This window comes from Misgurnus anguillicaudatus, chromosome 20, assembly GCF_027580225.2.
Source record: "Misgurnus anguillicaudatus chromosome 20, ASM2758022v2, whole genome shotgun sequence".
NCBI lineage: Eukaryota > Metazoa > Chordata > Actinopteri > Cypriniformes > Cobitidae > Misgurnus > Misgurnus anguillicaudatus.
The window spans coordinates 27,169,761-27,187,321 of NC_073356.2; the positions used below are offsets into that span (position 1 = coordinate 27,169,761).

The window sequence follows — 17,561 nt, forward strand, 5'->3', positions numbered from 1 at the left end:
GACTGAAATCAATGAATGAAATCAAACTTTGATGCTCCTAATCATAAAATTTGATTATACTGTAGCCTGGATTTCACAGACATTTACCAGACATAATATGACAGAGCGTTCTGCTATCTTATTATATTATATTATGTTATATTATATTATATTATATTACTGTATATAACTGAGCCATTATTTGTTATACTAATGACACATTTAACTACACACACTGAGAGAGAGAGAGAGAAAGACTCTATGTGTCCGCTACATGTTCTCTGTGCCTCAGTCATTAGTGCAGCAGTGTGGGCGAGCAAGAGAGACCTGCTCTCTCTGGTCGCCCCGCTCTCTGCTCTGTTGTTGTTTATGAGGGCCGAGGAAGGGCCGGGGAGTTGCTGAAATGACAGGACATGCCAACAAATTGCATCACTTCTGCCTCAGTAGCTGGGGACAAAGCAACGCCATATGCTCGGAGCCGGCGATGAATGGGGCTCATTTCCATGTTCGCACCAGGCTCCCAGCATCCCCTCTGTCCACCCGGGAGACAGCTATGCCAGGACATGTGACACAGATGAACCAGTGTACTCGGTCTTAACAAAGTGAAAAAGAACTTTGATGACAACTAGTACTATAAATAAATTGGATGCAGTCACTTTACGCTTGACAACTTATTTTTGGGCTTTAATGAAATTTCTGTAGTTAGTACTTTTTTGTACTGCTCACAACAACTTATAGTAAAAATGCATGAAACTTTGTTTTATTGTTTGTTTAAGGAAATGCTGGGATGTTGCAATCTATGGTTGGGTAAAATATGGACAAGCCCAACAGTTGGGTTACATCAGTGTTACTTTGGCTCAGTGGTAGAGCATTGTGTTAGCAATGCGAAGGATGTGGGTTCAATCTCAGGCAACACACATAAAAGTGTATACCTTGTAAGTCGCTTCGGATAAGTCTACCAAATGCATGAATGTAATGTAAGATCCACATTAAAATGTCCATATCTGACCCAACCATGAGTTTAACTAGTGCTGGGCAAAGTTTAATCGCATACAAATTAAAAGTGATTTTTGGCATAATATATGAGTGTGTGCTGTAATTATATACTGTATTTATTTATTTATATTTTATTTTATTCTACAAATTGTATTTGTTTGTGGTTAAATATACATAATAATTGCACACAGCTATATTATGCACAAAATCACTTTTATTTTGTATGCGATTAATCGCGATTAATCTTTGCCCAGCACTAGTTTAAACATTTTGGTTCAAACAACCATGCTAACTTAAAGGTTCATGCACTGTAAAAAAATTATTGCAGCACGAAGTTAAAACAACTTTGTTTTGCAAGTCAATTCAACATACTATTTTAAGTTTTGGCTTAATAAAGTTGACATAACTTATAAATTCAAGTTGAAATTGTTGAAATTTGACAAAATACTGCACATTTTTACAGTGTGGAGAAATTATCATTCTGTCATCATTTACTTACCATTGAGTTGTTCCAAACCTGTATAAATGTATTTGTTCATCTGACCAAAAACAATTATATTTTGATAAATGTTAAAGGAAAACACCACAGTTTTCAATATTTTACTATGTTCTTACCTCATCTTAGAAGAATTAATACATACCTATCTTTTTCAATGCGTGCACTTTTAATCTTTGTACAGCGCGTTGTGAATGTGTTAGCATTTAGCCTAGCCCCAATTCATTCTTTAGGATCCAAACAAAAGTTTTGTTTTGTGCCACCATACTTACTCGTGTAACTACTCATGTAACAGTCTTTAAAAAGGGAAAACATGGAAGTGTTTAGTGGCTTCTAAATTAATCCCTGTTTGGATCCTAAGGAATGAATGGGGCTAGGCTAAATGCTGGCACATTCACGAGGCGCTGTACAAAGATTAAGTGCACGCATTGAAAAAAGATAGGTATGCATTAATTTGTCTAAGTTGAGGTAAGAACATAGTAAAATGGTGGTGTTTTCCTTTAATGACCAAACAGATCTGGGGCACCATTCACTTTCATTGTATTTTTTTCTACTATGGAAGTCAGTTGTGACTTTCCTTTGTATTTAGCAGAACAAAGAAATTGATTCAAGTTTGGAACTACGTTTGGATGAGTAAATTATCACATAATTTTAATTTTTTTGGGTGAACTGTCCCTTTAAACCCAGTGGTTGGGTTTGTCCATACAGTATTTAAGCCAACCATGGTTAGCACAATCTAGCATTTCTTTTAGAGTGAAGCTTTAGAAAACAATAAAACACTTATTATAAAATGAAAAATTTTCATTTTTTAAGGATCCCTTATCAATTATAATGATTTTATAGTAATAAAAAATAATTTTAGAGGTAATTTTGTGATTTCTAATAACATGTGCATTGCTGTCAGCAGTACATTTGCGGAAAATGAGTCAAAACCCAAATTTGTATTCCACTAGCGAAACGAATATTGATCATACCTTTTATAACACACCTCATCTGTTTATTTTAACCGCTAGTGTCTTTAGTGAGAACACACATATTTCTTGTTTAAGAATAAGAGAAACGCGTCCCTCTTCACAGCCAGTCTCTGGCTCCTTATAATCACTCTAATGAGAGCGGTGTGCTGATAATCAATCAAAACGATGGGGCTAATCTGTTAACCTCTCTCTCATTCTGCACCTAATCCACCAGGCCATTAGCAACTGCCTACGTCATTAAAAGCTGTTTAACCTAAGTCGCTGAAACACTCCAAAAGCAGAGACGGGGACCAATTTGTGTATACGTGTCCGCTGATTAGTTATTTTGAGTGCTTAGTGACAAAGCCAATTATAAATAGAGAGAAAGTGATAGAGCGGGAAAGAAAGACAGAGAGAGAGAGAGCGAGAGAGATATGATTCTGTCAGTGTTAAATTGAGCATAGAAAGTCCACAGGGTTTAGCCATGTCTGCACAGATGTTGTATGGCTCAGTTGTATTCATTACTTCCCTGAAATGATTTTAGATAGCCGAGCTGAGAGCTAAGGCGGCTATCGATTAAGTAACTCTCACATTTTGGAATCAAAACGAAAAGCGACATTGACGGAAAGTGTTTTTCTGAGAACTAATGCAGCGTTTAATCTCCATGTCTTTACAAATAGAGAATTACGCAACAGACGCATGGAAAACCATCAAATAGAGATACAAACATCAGATACTGTAGAGCGCTCAAACAGCTGCCGAAATCTGATCGCAGAGCTTAATGTCACACCAGCTTAATATCACCAGCTTTCTATGCAGGTGTTAACTTTTAGGCCAAAACTAGTTCAAGGTTCTTTGTGAGCATATGTTTACTCCGGAGGGGCTGACAAGGGTTGGGATCCTGAGTCAGCCCTGTATATGATGTGCGCTGGTGTATACTCCAACCTTCTCTGGGTCTGTGCCAACTGCTCTGCCAGTCCTCAGCTTGGCATAGGTTGAGATCATGCATGCAGGTGCTCACTCTATCTGTCTCCTGCCAGTCTTTATGCCAGGAGTGTGACCCTGAGGTAATTTTGGTGCCAGAGTTGTTGGGGCGCTGCCAGGCGATGGTGGTCATGTCAGATATGGTCATTAGTGTTGTAAAGATCTTGCCAGAGGATTTCCTGCTATGACCCGCTAAATGTTTGGGCTCTGGGTTTAGATTGAATCAGGAGGGTCATGTAATTTTTCGTGTACTTTTAAATACACAAAGTTAATGGCGTATGGCACTTATTTATTACTGATGCTGAGGTTGTTGTTTGTCTCGTTTAAAGAAATGTGGTTGGAACGGAGTGTTTTCCACTTGGCAAAACTTAACTTGTTATAGGCCTACATATATACGCAAATCTACATTTACAAGTGGGAATAGCTTTAAAGCTAGGAGTGAGCAGCATAAATGAGTGTTGTTTTTTTAGTGTGTGCGTGTGTGAGCATGACATTTGCAGTAAAAACTTAAAATCTATCATCTAAACTAGAAAATGCAGACTGATCTATCGGCGGGGGTTTGGAAAAAATATAAAAAGATGGTTTAATTTATTGATAAAACGCAGGCAAAAGCACGCATATCAATCTAAATTGGGTGCTCGACAAAAAAAGAACGTAATTGTGTAACAATGCAAAGTCGGCAACACCAAAGCTCCAAAAGTATCTAAAATATTTATTATTTAAAATGTGATGCCATGCACATGATCCCATGCACCAGTTTTTAAATAATTAATTTTTTGATAAAAAATAATTAATTTCGTTGCAAATTTCTATGTAAAACTATTACATAAGGTGTAAAAATGTAAAAAAAATTAGATCTATCTATCTATCTATCTATCTATCTATCTATCTATCTATCTATCTATCTATCTATCTATCTATCTATCTATCTATCTATCTATCTATCTATCTATCTATCTATCTATCTATCTCATTTCTCGCGATAGGCGTGAAGAACACCAGTAACCATAGTAACAGTGACTACCGGAAATACTAAAGGTGGCAACGCGCATTACCCCGAGTGGTCATTTAATGATGGTGAAGTCCGTCAAATCTTTATTTAACGGATAGATTTTTCTTGTTTCATAGCCGAGTGTTAAAGGGACACTCCACTTTTTTTGAAAATATACTCATTTTCCAGCTCCACTGGAGTTGATTTTTACCGTTTTGGAATCCATTCAGCCCATCTCCGGGTCTGGCACTACCACTTTTAGCATATAGCACAATCCATTGAATTTGATTAGACCATTCGCATCGTGCTAACAATAACCAAAAAGTTTGGATATTTTTCCTATTTAAAACTTTACTCTTCTGTAGTTACATCATGTAAGACCGATAGAAAATTAAAAGTTCAGGTTTTCTAGGCCGATTCTGCTAGGAACTAAACTCTCATTCTGGCGTAATAATCAAGGACTTGGCAGTGATATTACGCACTGCCCGAAAATAGTCCCCTGCTATTGAAAGTTACTAAGGGGACTATTTTCGGATGCGTAATATCTACAGAAGAGTCAAGTTTTAAATAGGAAAAATATCCAATCTCTTTGGTTATTTTTAGTGCGATGCTAATGGTCTAATCAGATTCAATGGATTATGCTAAGCTATGCTAAAAGTGCTACCGCCAGATAGAGTTCTCAACGGGTCGGGCCGGCCGGGTTCGGGTCAAAAATATAAGCAACTGATGCGTTGCGGATCCGCCCCAGAGCTTATTGCTATCACTGCGTGCACGCCTGTTGCCTGGAGAAGAAGAGATGGAGAAAAGTAAACTTGCCGCAGATGAATTCATTTTTAGGCATATTTATATAGCCTATATTTAAAGTTTATTGTTTCAGTTGTTTGTATTGTTATAAGGCGTGAACATTAAAGCTTGGTTTGAATTTCCGTCTGCTGGTCATGATAATAGGCTAAAGTTACGTGTATGAGAAAAAAAGGCAGAGGGGGGGTGGGCGGCGTCGGGCCGCGGGTCGGGTTCGGACAGATAATTCACGTTGATGTGTCGGGTTACATCGAGTCCGGGCTTTAAAAGCCACGGGCCGGGTCGGGTCGGGTTGTAATTTTCAGGCCCGTTGAGAACTCTACCGCCAGACCCAGAGATCAGCTGAAGGGATTCCAAAAAAGTAAAAATCAAATCTTTAACTCTATGGGAGCTGGAAAATAAGCATATTTTCAAAAAAGTGCAGTGTCCCTTTAATGGCAGCATCTAACAAAACTCAGAAACGGCGACTAGAACCAAAACTTGATGCGGTAGATGTGCATGCGCATTAATTGCACTTATCGCATCAGCGTGTGCTAATAATTTAGACCTAATTATTGTAAGTTCGTTCATGTAATGTGGTATTGTACATTATAATATGGATATATGTGTATATATTTAATGTTTTGCAGTGCATAGCATTATGAAGAAAAGTGTACATTTAAAGATAATGGAAATGATGGGTCAGTACACAAAATCTTAAAGGTCACGTTCTTTCTGATCCCATTTTTTAAACCCTAGTGTAACGTTGCTGTAATAGCATAAATAATACCTGCAAAATTATAAAGCTCAAAGTTCACTGTCAGGCGATATATTTTTTTTTTAACAGAAAAACAGCGAATGGCCAGTTTGGACTACAGCCCTCTACTTCCTGCTTTAATGACGTCAGTCGAACAGTTTTTTGACTAAACTCCGCCCACAGGAATACTTCAGACGGCAGCTAAGCTAACGGCAAGCTAAGCTACTATCGAATCACAACACACTAAACAAGCTACACAATCAGAACTCAATACGTATTTCTGAAGGAAAGACTTCATAGAACAAAGAAGACATCAGACAGTTTTTAGGATAGTGAAAACAGCGCTGTACAGATAACTAAATTTTTTTTTTTTTACACGTGAAACATGAACACATGTTATATTGCGCACTGTAAACACAATCAAAGCTTCAAAACACAGAAAGAACGGGACCTTTAACACCTGTTTTTCAGCTGAAATATATAAATATGTATTCAATTTAAACCCTTACATTAGTTGAGAACTCAAGGAGATATTATCACCAATTTATGATGGCAAATGCACCACCGCTGTGAAAACAGCAGTATGTCCGTTTAAAAAAAAAACACCAAATTTAGGCATAATTTGTTTTTATTACCAGCACACCACAAAACATAATTTGATAAGTGGTGAATTTGAATGATTAATATGATTAATACTTCAAAAATAATAAAAGTTTGCAGATAGTACTGATGTTCTGACTGTGACACTGATTCCAACAGGCTAACATCAGTCTGTACTCAAACCTGTATCAACTTTTTTTGCATTTTGTTTTGACTTTTGCACTTGAAATTTCATACAAGAAGAACAAACGACTAACTATGATGTGCAACTCTTTGATACCATACAAGTAATAAAGAAGGGAAAATCTCATGTTGGGTTTTCTTTCCCCTCATCCTTCTCCCCTCTCTCACCCTTTTATTTTCTGAAAGGAGATTAAATATTTCTGCATGAGGAAGTCTTTTTAAATCCTGCAGTGACTACTGCACTGGCCCCACACTTATTGCTTGGACACACTGAGATGCAGTGAAACCCCAAAAAGCTCCCCTGCCCCAGCTGTCCAGAATGTAGGGGGAAGAAATCAAAGTCATTTCCATGGTAAAGACAATGAGCCTGTAAAGACAAAGAATTTTATGGGCTGTTGCTTCTTTACCGGCGAGAGGACGTTTCAGGGATTTTACAGCGATGCTAATAACTATTTTAAAGGGATGGACCATTGAATCAGAGATCATTCAGATTCATGAACATGAAATCATTCAGACCTGATTTTTGAACACTATCAATCAAAAAACTTAAACCGGAATAAATAATTCATGATTTGGAGATCATTAATGGACTTATAAATGTAATTTTATTAAGAATAACATATTTACTCTAAAATACAATTATACACTATTAACACTTTTATCCAAAACAATATACAGTGCATTTAATCTATACTTTTTTATTAGTATGTGTGTTCTCTGGGAATCATACCCACAAGCTTTCCGATACTAACGCAACTTTTAATCATTTAAGCTACAGGCACACAATTGTGATAACTTTTGGTATGTTTTTCCCACAGTAGTCATATGGACCATTTTATAAATTTTTGGTGCTTTTGCATCCTTTTTGAAGCCTAAAGCTTTAGTCTCTGTTCATTGTAATAAGCAACAAGTGCACGCCTTTTGAATTTTCCAGTGGCGGCCGGTGACTTCTTTTTTTCGAGGGCGTTCGATGCGAATTTCGTCACAACATGTATGTAGCCCGTCATGTGTGTGGTTCGTAATTTCAAAATATGTGTTCTGCACGTCAAGTGAACTTATGTGCATCACGTGTCTTGTCAAAATAAGTGCCTGCTGCAGACGCGTCCAAAGGGATCATAATAAAAAAGACGTTCGCGTTTGCCAGATACTCGCATAATCTCATGCATAATCAGAGTTTACTGTTAAGTGAGTGTCTTGCGTGTATTTTGTGAATGTGATGTCACTTTCATCATAAATGGTTTTGACACGTGTGCAGAAGGCACTTATTTTGACAAAACACGTGATGCACGTGGTTCACATGAGGCAACAAGCGCATATTTTGAAAACACGAGCAACACACATGACTCTCCGAACACTTATTTTGAATTTGCCCCCCGGATGAGCAGTCACGAGACGCCACTGGAATTTGTATTTGTATTTCACGAGAAAAAGTGTATGAGGAATGCCATGAAGGTTACAGTAGTCAATTATAATTTGTATATTTTATAAAATGTTATATAATTTTTATTTTTGATTGTTCTCTTCCTTTAACGGCACAATATGTAAGATTTCACCACTAGATGTCACATTTTCGAAACAATAACAAAGGCAAAGCCGAAAAACATTATAAAGGAAAGTGGAACGACGGGAGTCGTTTTTACTATCCAGAGACATGGAATGTACGCTATGGACACTAATCATGTTCACAGTTAAGAGAATGAATCATTTTTTTTATTACCCGTATGTTTTATCACATTATTTAATGCCAAAGTTATGAATTAGCAGCAAGGCACAACAGCTGCATGCTAGATGCTGCACTGTTAAAAGTGAAAAGTTGGATCAACTTAAATATTTTAGGTGCTACAAAGTCATTTTTTAAGTTGAACAAACACAATTATATAAAAAGTCATTTTTAAGTTAAACCAACTTTCCATTTTTTTACAGTGCACAGTGTCATATATTTCACGAGTTTTATACTTACATTATCTCAAATTATTGTTTTAGAAATTATATTTTAAAATATAGCTGTCCGTATCAATAAACTAATATCCACCCATTCCTCGTTTCCGCTTGTAGAAACTATGGCAACACGTGTGGACAAATGCAGAAAGGGTGGTTTTTTATATTTTATCAAAAAAAATCTTACATATTGGGGCGTTAAAAGCATTAATTCTTGACATCACTACAACAATATTAAGCTAATATTGAAAGATATAAATTGTCATGTGTTGTGGTGGGAAAGAGGGGGAAGAGGGGGGGGGGGGGGTGCTTAGGTTAAGAAATGATCTCCTGACATCTCTATTGTGATTTGTCGGGAAGTCAAGGCTGCCAGAGTAACTCAGGACATGCATTTATGGCTGCGCCAGAACTGCGTGATATAACGCCTTAATTTTGGAGAAAGGCAAATGTTTTCCCACGCACATTTTTTCTGTGCCTTTCAAGCACCAGCTGACTAAATCCACGAAGTCAAACAGAACGTTTATCATTGCGGTAATGCTCTGTGTCGGATGAACGATGGCAATATTATCACTGCTTGCTTGTGCCACATTTTTAGCATAACTTCACTTACACAAACAGCGTTTTGAAAGACTACAAGTCATCAATCTCGGGATCCAGTGTCCAACTTTACAATGGGTTTTTATGGCAGATGGGCAGTCCGGGAACTCAAAGGCTCTTAAAGTCAACTTTTATTCCTTTGGGTTTTTCCCCCACAATCTTCTCCAACTTGGATTTTAAACATGATTGGTGTTTCCAAGGAAAGTTCAGTTTTTAAAGAGTCACTCGCTGGCAAATTCTACCCATAAGCCCTTGCCCTCCTCATTGTGACCGCTTAATCTGCTATGGAAACATCCGGCTGTGCTGCCTTAGAACTTTGGTAATATTGAGCATTAGCCCAATAAGCTGTATCCATATTGTTGATTCAAGTTCCCACATTACTTTCCCATGTATCATTGAAAGTTCTGTAATCCCAAAGACTGTGAGCTTAAATAAAGTCATCGTACGAAATGACAGCATTACTGTGCAGATTAATTTCATGTCATTATTTACAATTCAATCACTCGTATTGTTAAGGCACGCTTGTTCGCAACATAACTCCATCAAATGCATTCTGGGATCCGGATCGATCCAACTTTGTGTCATTATCAAAGCGTTTGTACTGTACCACACTAGAGGGGATTACTTCTAGAGATCATAGATGAGATGGGAAGGATGTTGAGGACCTTACCATCACCCCTACCCTCTTAAGGGACTCTAGGTGGGGAAAACAGTTGTTCACATAGATAAAAATTAATTACTATTTTAAAAACGGAGCTAGACCTGCTGCAAATCGGCTTAGAGAAGTAGTGATGTAATAATTGCTAGAGAGGAGTTTTGTAAAAGGGAGGGCTATCGAGGGCCCTTAAAATTCTCAGTTTAATCTGTTGAAAAAGTGCGAAAATCTGATCTACGTAGTATGCTAGAAAAATCCAGGATCTTCGTATTATTACAGTACATGCGATCGACATCTGCACCCAGCGTGTGATCTTAACATATTGTTAGTTGACAAACTCACATAAACGGCAGATTGTGTAGCGCAGCTGAAAAAAATCAAGTATGCTGAAATTCCAAATACATTTTCCAGGACAAGCATTTATTCCCAACTCAAGCAATTCGCGGTAGCCCGCGAGTCTGCCGAGAACAAGAAGCAAAGTGATAAGCTCGTTTTTGATGAGCAACATTTCAATTTGCATGTGAACACACGCATGGCGTTCTCTCCCTCTTTCTTTCTCACTCACTCGCTCGCCCGCTCGCTCGCTCTCCTTTTTCTCTCCCACTCTCGCTCTTCCTGCCCCTTTCCCCTGACCGTGATTAATACACACATGTTGTACAAAGGGCTCCTTGTTAGCTTAATGGCAAGGCCTAAATGGAGACTTATATTTCCAGGATTATATCTGTATTCAATTGCAAATGATTTTTTGGGGGGACTTTTAATACCCTGCTCTCTTGTCTATGAATAATAGTATCATTTAAATGTAGCAGACACCTGGTGCAGGGAGGGGGGGAGCTCAAGGCACTGAGTCTGGCTGGGCACCACTGCCAACTTCCCTCTTTCCCAGCCTTGCCTTATCCCCGACGACCAGCCTCCGATTTCACTCCCTTACCTTCAAATGCCATGCACTTGAAACTTTATTCTCCCTTTGGTAAAAAACTCAGGCTCTCCTGAAAGGCAGAGAGGGATGAAAAAAGCTGAAGAGATTTAAGGGAGGGAGGAAAGAAATTCTTATCAATCTTTTCTTAGATTCGGGAAAAAGTCATCCGAAGGGGCCGTGTAACGTTTCAAGGGACCCGTCCAATTAAATACTTACAAAAAAGGTACAATAACAGTAGCCTCTCCTATACTCGACGGACACATTAATGCTCTTTTGTTGATTTATTGTACATTAGCTTCTGAGGCCGTAGAGAAACAGGGGGTACTTTAGACGGGGGGCCATTTGTATGCGCCCCGCGTCTGTCCCGCACGCACAATCCGGCCTGTATTGCGTTTTGCAAATTTATACCAGGATGTTGGTTTAGAGTGTTTCCCTGGAAAAAAAGGAGAAGTTTTTCAAGTAAGTGTCTGCTTTCATGAGCACAAGTGACTGAAGCTTACAAACAAAGCTTTGTTTCAAAACTCACAGATGTATGGCGGGAGCATGCCTTTGTCCTACAACCCTGAGATGTTTTTGTAGATTTTTTGTTCGGGGTGAACGCAGACAAAAAATACTTGTGTAATGGTCGATATAAGCTTAAGATTTTCCCAGGGTTATATTTTTCACTCAATAGACTTGTTTGTGCGTTTTGACCGTAAAAAAGGTTGAACATCTTTTTTGGTTTGTAGCGCTTTCGAACTTAAATTCGGCACAAGCTAAAAATGCTGTAAACTGCATACAGCATAAGGGTGCAAGGGAATCTTATTGAGTCTAAAAAATATTGAAAACATACTTTGTTCATTCATTTAAATTATAAAACATCTGAGGGCATCAAAGCAAAGTGCATTATAAACAAAAAGTCATTTGTGTTGCACTTCATAAGACAAATCTATTTGTTGTTTATCGCTCCGGATAAAAGCGTCTGCTAAATTATGTAAAACATTATTTAAACACTACAAATATGAAACTGAAATTAAAACTTTTTTTTAAAAGACCTGTCAGATATTGTTTCGTTTTGAAAATGCCACATTCGCATCCTTGCCGCAATCCGTTGGCTGCTATGCAAACACCATGTGTTGGAACTCGGCTTGCCAACGCTTCTTTTGTTGTGTCTAGACTACAGGAAATGCAAAATTGCATTTGTTTACAACCGTTAGGAAGTCAAAGCCAAGGCAACGATTAAAGAGCTGCTCCCAGGAATAAAGACATGTAGCGCAGATTTTCTTAAAGAGGGAGAGAGAGAATGAAAGAAGCGAGAGCATTTGAAGAAGGACTGCCTCGTAAAAACATCTGTGAATCGTATCGCTAAACTTCATTGTCCTTATTCAGTGCTGACATTTGTTCCCGAAACTTGTAAGTGCTGCTGGTTTCAGATCTAATCTCGAATCAGTCATTCTCTCCACTTTCTTAATGAGTCACATAAGGATGTGAAGAGAGGAAGTCGATCCCTAACCAGAAATTTCAGGTTACCAAAGTTGTAGCCTTCAGTTATATGCAGTGCTATTTTAAGGATGTTTGTAAGTGTCGTGGAAGGACTACGGCCTGTCATCTATTTGCTACTGTCTGCTGCTTTTTGTTTAAGTTCCCCGACCATGTCCCACATATGGGACGTTTTTCGCCCCTTTGGGATAATAACACTGAAGCACGTTGGGCATATCAGTGCCGTGAGACGTGTGTCTTCTCTGAGTCTTGAGAATTAGTTGATATGACTGGGCTTCTTCACCAATTCATTGCAGAACCAGACAGTTTCCAAACACTACACTGTTGACTGGCTGCATCTACTGTATGTATTTTATAATGCTTGGCTGCTTATTCATCTATTTGAATCATTTTGTGTCTGTACAGCACATCATTGCTACACTGTACAAAAATTCTGTAGAAATTACAGTATTTCTGGGTATTACTGGGAACTAGCTCCCAGTAACGTACTGTAGATTTTACATTTATGTTATTTATTGGCAACAGTTTGTTTAAAGTTAAATGAACATGAAATGTTTTCAGTCTTTTTCTTCTACAGTAATTCTGCAGCTGGTTGCCAGTAACTTACAGCAAACTTTGGTTGATCTATATTGTACATTAGAAGGAAAATAAATGTTTATTTCAATCAAAGCTATAATAGACTTGAGCTTAAATGATTGAACGACAGTAGCACAAAAGAAGAAAAGCACAAAATTTAGTCAATTCTATAATAAAGAAATGATACCAGACGATTTCTCAGATCTAACTTCACTTTTCTAAGCTATTTTTGCAATTGCATGTAAATAACTGGCACCAATTTCATTTTTAGAGGATGTATAAAGTCAGTTCCCCTCATGTTCAAAAAGGTGTCTGAGCAGGGTATCCAAGGGTATATTTCAGCACATGACCTATCATTACGTTCTGCAAAGTTCGAAAACCAGAAAGTATATATGCTATATATATATATTCAGGTTACCAATTAATTATTGTATAATGTGTGTGTATATATATATGTTAATCATATATATATATATATATATATATATATATATATATATATATATATATATATATATATATATATATATATATATATATATATATATATATATATATAAAATAATTAAATGATCAATTGTTTATATATATATATATATATATATATATATATAACAATTGATAATTTAATTATTGTATAATATTTTATATGTATAATATACACATATATAATATTATATACATATATAATTATAATATTTATATCAACAACTAAAATAAAATGTACTAAGCCCCTAAGGTGACTTTGGAGTAAATAAAATCTAAAGTTTAATTTCATGTGCTCACGCAAAACTTTCATGTGCATAATTTTTTTTTAAAGTTTAGTTTTGCGTGTGCACGTGAAACTATCGCGTGTGCACGTGAAACTTTCGCTTTTTTAATTTTTGCTGCATGTCCCCTTAGGGGCTCCGTAAAATAACCAACAAGTAAAATATTTTTTTTTTAGTAGACTACTTCAAAAAATAGCCCTCCAGACTGTTTATATCCATTGTGGTAGCCGTTGCTCACAAAAAGGTTGGAGACCCCTGTCCTATAGACTATGACGGTATATCGAGTTTCGGTAATACTGTATATGAGTATATTTCCTAGCGGGACACAGAATGAGACAATATGTCTTTATCTGTATGGTCTGATATGACCCTCCTTTGCAACAGAAGCTTTGCCAGAAACGTACACTGAGGTCAGACGTAAGCTTTCCAACCCGCTCGCATGTTTTGCAGCTGTTTATTTTCAAACAGGGAGGTAAACCTTGTTTCTGAATTTTATTTTCATCATACGCTGTTTAAATAAAGGCATTTGTGACATCTCACATAAGGCTTTGACTTGCATGTAACATTGATTCCACTTAACTTTATATACAGTATTTTATCATACATATCATCGCATTTATCCAAATATTGCCCAGCCTTATTGACTCCTAATTTGAAACAATAATGGGTCATTTTGATATGTTTATATTATATCATATATTATATGTAATATGTTAATCATAAATTAATGACAAATAATTATCTATTCACATATTTAAAATATATATTTTTTATTATTTTTTAAGGAAAGATTTGATTTCAGTGGTTCCAAGCCAAAGCCACTCCTACTGGACATTATGGATGTTTTCATACCGATGACACCTCATACCCAAGTAGGTTAGGATGAGTGACATGGATTCAAATAAAAGTGCTTATGAAATGTACAACATTTGACTTGAAACAGTGTTTGTTTAATGGGAGAAGCACAACTTAAATTAAATTTGCATTTAATAAAGTGTAATTCAATTTTAAGACACACTTTAGAGAACACTATGTCTCTTTTTACAAATATAATGGTGCTGTGGGATGACAGGGATGTTTTTAATGCAGACAAACAGGAAGTGGGTTGCCCCGAGTGACCCATTCCAACAGCTGATTTTAAGCCGCTTATCACTTTAAAACAACACCTTCAGACCCTAAACCGTCAGATCACAGTGAGATATATGTAACTTATTAAACTCAACTGTTCATTAAACTAAAGTATACCAAGGGGAGAGCATCTTATAGACTATACTAAGGTTTCATCAGGGACATGTATAGTGACTTCTCAGTGGTTTTCCTCCAGCTTCTGTCTGGGACATGGAGAGGAAGTCACTATTGCAGAGAGTTTACACAGATGGAGCCCACTCCTCGGTTAACGCTCACATAAAAATGAAGCAAAGACGTGTTTTTGCTTTTATTTCAGTGTACACAGATGTAATGGAGACATCGAGGTGCCAGAGGTTGCGAGTACTTTATGAATAAGCAAATACATATGAAGCAGGGTTAGAAATTAACAAGGGTTCGATGCCACAAAAGGATGCTTATATTTAAATTGTTAAAGAGAAAAATGCTCCCAGAGCAAATTCCTCCACGAACACCATGGTGCCTGAACATTTATTTTAAACATTGTCTGTGTTTGTGCAATATGTTGACTTATTTAGTCTTAATGACGTATTTTAAGTAATTCAGTTTTAGTTTATAAATTAATTGGTGACGTTTTGTGTATTTTTAATGGTTTTAAAACATATTGCTTTTTATTTTCGACACCAATATGGAGTCTGTGGCTCACATTAATAACGACATAAATTTTCATATCTCAAACACATATTTTAATATAAATTCAAAATAAAATAAATGTGACCATGCCTGTAAAAACCTACACTGTTAAAAAAACTGTTAGCTGTCACTTGGGCAGTACCCTTTAAAAAGGTCCTTATTCGTATGGTAGGGACAAATATGAATACATTTTGTACCAATATGTATCTTTGAGATACTATTATGTATCTTTGAGATACTTATATGTATCTTTGAGAAACTAATATGTTTCTTTGAGATACTAATATGTATCTCTGAGGTACTAATATGAATCTTTGAGATACTAATATGTATCTTTGAGATACTAATATGTATCTTTGAGGTACTAATATGTATCTTTGAGGTACTAATATGTATCTTTGAGGTACTAATATGTATCTTTGAGGTAGTAATATGTATCTTTGAGGTACTAATATGTATCTTTGAGGTACTAATATGTATCTTTGAGATACTATGAATCTTTGAGGTACTAATATGTATCTTTGAGATACTAATGTGTATCTTTGAGGTACTGCTATGTATGTTTGAGATACTAATATGTATCTTTGAGGTACTGCTATGTATCTTTGATATACTAATATGTATCTTTGAGGTACTAATATGTATCTTTGAGGTACTAATATGTATCTTTGAGATACTAATATGTATCTTTGAGGTACTAATGTGTATCTTTGAGGTACTAATATGAATCTTTGAGGTACTAATATGAATCTTTGAGGTACTAATATGTCTCTTTGAGGTACTAATATGTCTCTTTGAGGTACACTGTCAAAAATAAAGGTACGAAGCTGTCACTGGGGCAGTACCCTTTAAAAAGGTCCAAATATGTACCATTTAGGAAAAAATATGTACCTTTTAAAGGTACATTTTGGCAGTTCAAAGTACTAATATGCACTCTTTGGGTACAAAGGTGTACCTTTTTGAAAGGGTACTGTCCCAGTGACAACTTTTGTACCTTTATTTCTGAGAGTGTACTAATATGTCTCTTTGAGGTACTAATATGTCTCTTTGAGAAACTAATATGTATTTCTGAGGTACTAATATGAATCTTTGAGATACTAATATGTATCTTTGAGATACTAATATGTATCTTTGAGGTACTAATATGTATCTTTGAGGTACTAATATGTATCTTTGAGGTACTAATATGTATCTTTGAGGTACTAATATGTATCTTTGAGGTACTAATATGTATCTTTGAGGTACTAATATGAATCTTTGAGATACTAATATGTATCTTTGAGATACTAATATGAATCTTTTAGATACTAATATGTATCTTTGAGGTACTAATATGTATCTTTGAGGTACTAATATGAATCTTTGAGATACTAATATGTATCTTTGAGATACTAATATGAATCTTTGAGGTACTAATATGTATCTTTGAGATACTAATATGTCTCTTTGATATACTTATATGTATCTTTGAGGTACTAATATGTATCTTTGAGGTACTAATATGTCTCTTTGAGGTACTAATATGTCTCTTTGAGGTACTAATATGTATCTTTGAGGTACTAATATGTCTCTTTAAGGTACTAATATGTATCTTTGAGGTACTAATACGTATCTTTGAGGTACTAATACGTATCTTTGACGTACTAATACGTATCTTTGAGATACTAATACGTATCTTTGAGATACTAATATGAATCTTTGAGGTACTTATATGTATCTTTGAGATACTAATATGTCTCTTTGATATACTTATATGTATCTTTGAGGTACTTATATGTATCTTTGAGGTACTAATATGTATCTTTGAGGTACCAATATGTATCTTTGAGGTACTAATATGTATCTTTGAGGTACTAATATGTATCTTTGAGGTACTAATATGTATCTTATAGATACTAATATGTATCTTATAGATACTAATATGTATCTTTGAGGTACTAATATGTATCTTTGAGGTACTTATATGTATCTTTGAGTTACTTATATGTATCTTTGAGGTACTAATATGTCTCTTTGAGGTACTAATATGTATCTTTGAGATACTCATATGTATCTTTGAGGTACTAATATGTATCTTTGATGTACTTATATGTATCTTTGAGATACAATCC

The 17,561-nt window shown here is 36.0% G+C and overlaps 1 protein-coding gene across 5 annotated transcripts in view; it reads left to right on the top strand.

Annotated features, from left to right (window-relative positions):
• sall3b (spalt-like transcription factor 3b) overlaps positions 1–17,561 on the top strand; it is a 37,240-nt gene that overhangs the window by 2,321 nt on the left and 17,358 nt on the right. For all 5 annotated transcript variants that reach the window (XM_073858423.1, XM_073858424.1, XM_055220261.2 and 2 more), the window contains one exon: positions 14,439–14,525. The gene's annotated coding sequence lies outside the window, so the exon portion shown is untranslated. The remainder of the gene's footprint in view (positions 1–14,438; positions 14,526–17,561) is intronic.